Source organism: Schistocerca serialis, chromosome 5, assembly GCF_023864345.2.
Source record: "Schistocerca serialis cubense isolate TAMUIC-IGC-003099 chromosome 5, iqSchSeri2.2, whole genome shotgun sequence".
NCBI lineage: Eukaryota > Metazoa > Arthropoda > Insecta > Orthoptera > Acrididae > Schistocerca > Schistocerca serialis.
In genome coordinates, this window is record NC_064642.1 from 28,830,943 (window position 1) to 28,834,287 (window position 3,345).

The following is a 3,345-nucleotide window of genomic DNA, read 5'->3' on the forward strand; positions in this document are numbered from 1 at the left end:
TGCGCATCACTTCTGTTCCTGCACGGAGCGGGACAGGCGGCCCCTAATGCCGGCACACACTCATGATGTAACCGAGAATCTTTCGGTGTGCTATGTTATTAACAGTTCGCGGAGTACGTTACAGATCCAGGAGAATCACGTGAAACGTGCACGAGTGAGACTACATCTTCTCCCTCTCCCCCTTTCCTCCCCCTCCCCCCTCACACACATACATACAGCATGTAAAATACATTCAGCACACTAGAGAACAACAGAAAAGCACGTCATATACCACCATTCCACTTTCCCCTCCTTCCACACACCCAAGAAAATAATAGAAAATACAAGCACGTAATTTAGATTGTTATGTATTAAAGGATGTGGCAACGGCCTTGCCGCAGTGGACACACCGGTTCCCGTGAGATCACCGAAGTTAATCGCTGTCGGGCGTGGTCGGCACTTGGATGGGTGACCATCCTGGCCGCCATGTGCTGTTGCCATTTTTCGGGGTGCACTCAGCCTCGTGATGCCAATTGAGGAGCTACTCGACCGAATAGCAGCGGCTTCAGTCTAGAGTACCATCATAACGACCGGGAGAGCGGTGTGCTGACCCCACGCCCCTCCTATCCGCATCCTACACTGAGGATGACACGGCGGTCTGATGGTCCCGGTAGGCTACTCGTGGCCTGAAGACGGAGCGCTTTCTTTTTATGTATTAAAGGATGTCTTCTGCACACCAAGAACTGGACTTTCGCATCTCATGAAGATTATAAGTAAACTCTACGTCCGCCTGCTTAGCTGGGTGGTAACGTCCTTGACCCATATGGAGCGATTTCCGGCGTCGTTGGAGATTTTCTCCGCTCGTGGACTGAGTGTTGTGTTGTCCTCATCATCATTTCATCCTCATCACCGGCACGCGAGTAGCCCAGCGTGGCGTGGAGTGGAATAAGACTTCCACTCGGCGGCCGAACTTCCCCGGATGGGGCCTCCCGGCCAAGAATATCACTTTTTTTTTCAATAAACTCTATAATCCTCCCTGCCCCACCCTCCACACACAAACACACACACACACACACACACACACACGACACACGACGAAGGAATCATACAAACTGGACGGAAATGAGTAGATGTGATGTACAAGCACAGACAACGAAATGATTACAGTATCAAAAAAATTGGATAATTTATTCAGAACAAAGAGGTTCAGAAACTGAGCAAGTGAATAACTTGCTGGTCCACCTCTGGCCCTTATAGAAGTAGTTATTCCTATTTAAACATTAAAAACAATCTTGATCGCAATTTTTTATTTTTATTGGAGTGACCTGTTTCGTTTCTATTTAGGAACCATCTTCAGACTCAAGAACGGTGGGTGGACTCCGTGGCGCAAGTTGCGCAGACCCTCGACGCTGGAATAATGAGAGGCGATTTCAAGTGCGTCCTCCATCCGCAGGACCAAATGCCTGGTTATTCGCCATGCCCGGCGCTGCTCACCTTAATCGAAGAATTTCATCTAGTGGTCTAACATTCTGCGTGGTGTCTGTTGTTCTATATCGTGTCTCCCTACCACTTTCGCGCAACGACGCTCTGAGCGTGTTTTTTTAGGGAATTGACTAGTTTGAACCTGGGACCAGTTGCTGGTAAGGAGACGTCAGACCACACATGACATGTAGAGTTCAGAAGAGTTCAGTGAGACTAGCGATGATGTAACCAAATACTTAATGATTTCAGCGTCAGCTCCACTGCACTCCCTGTAAAAGAATCTTAACACTAACTAAATTTAGTGGAAGGGGTTCAAGGCTTTCCTATTTTTAGTTAGCTGGTAAAATAACGTCGAAAAAGCAGTTAAGTTTACCATTGGAAATTTTATTCTACTCACAAAACACTGTTTATAAATTGCACTATTGATAAAAGGAAATGTTTTAATACAGGATGGTAAAAACCAACTGCGTTCAACAAAAATGTGAACGAATATTCCCTGAATGGGTTTCCAAGTTCTACAATGGATCGAAGGATGACCTATGCCATATCACATCTATAATCTAGGTTTAAATTAAGTTTCGCAGAAGAGAAAACTATCAAAATGGTCTACAGTGACCCTCAATTATCTTTAACTACTTATCTAACTTGTCGTAAACTACAGTGACTGATGTGGCTTCTCAATAACTATATAACAGAAAAATCATCGCGTTTCAGATTTTTACTTCAAGTGGCAAATGTGAACACCATGAGCTTTAATTCACGATCGACACTAGTATTACGCAAAAAGGGGGCGTAACAGATGAGACGTCTGCAGTTCTGAGAGAAGCTGTATGCGCTGTTATGCGCATCGCGTGCGTTCATTACCTTGTCGGTGTTCGTCAGGGGGCGGCGGGCAGCACAGCTCCGCTCACCTCGCCGTCTCGGAAGCAACTCTCTCCTAACTTCTCCTTACTACAATTTACCGAAGATGGTTTAAAAAAAAAACTGTCTGGCTGTGTTTTCATCTGACCAATCAGGGTCTCAATGTTAACCTTAAGCTCCGCCTACAAAAATTCTGTCTATCCAACGAGAAACGTTATACTTTTCGTGGTGGGGCAATGTTTTTAAAGTCTGCAACGTAACAGAGACGCAAAAAAGTCTCACGCTAAAACCTGCAGCTGGTGTGGTCCTGTTAGTGTTATCGTAAGATCTATACTGTTCTTCTGGAGGGCTCTATCTTTTAACATGGGCTGGGGGCTGGTCCTGACGTAACAGAGATGCGAAAAAGTCTCACGCTAAAACTTGCGGCTGGGTGGCCCTTTTAGTGTTATTGTAAGATCTATATTGTTCATCTGGAGGGCTCTAACTTTTAACATGGGCTGGGGGGTGGTCCTAGCGGTTAGCTGGCGACGTGGGTGTCCGTCCCTTGTCATAGGACCTTCTAGCTTAACACGGTTCTGCTCTCGAAAAATGGCTCTTAGTACTATGGGACTCAACTTCTAAAGTCATTAGTCGCCTAGAACTTAGAACTAGATAAACCTAGCTAACCTAAGGACATCACACACATCCATGCCCGAGGCAGAATTCGAACCTGCGACTGTAGCGGTGTCGCGGTTCCAGACTGTAGCGCCTAGGACCGCATGGCCAATTCGGCCGGCTTTCTGCTCTCGGCTTCTGTTCTCGTTTCTCCCCTCGGAACTGCGTCTGTCTCATGGTGGGAAGGTATGACATGCATTTAGGCATTCTTGTGTTAGTCTGTGGTATTCCATTTGCTCACTCGTTACTCGTATTACTTTGGTTAATTTAATGTCACGATTTATTAGGAGCTATGTGACATACTACTGGATATGCTTATCATGTCAGGGTTTTCATGGAAGGTGATGGATTTGCCAGACACCTTACATA

At 45.9% G+C, this 3,345-nt stretch overlaps 1 pseudogene; it reads left to right on the forward strand.

Moving 5' to 3' along the window:
• Positions 1-361: 361 nt before the first annotated feature.
• Positions 362-479, forward strand: LOC126482684 (5S ribosomal RNA; annotated as a pseudogene).
• Positions 480-3,345: the final 2,866 nt, after the last annotated feature.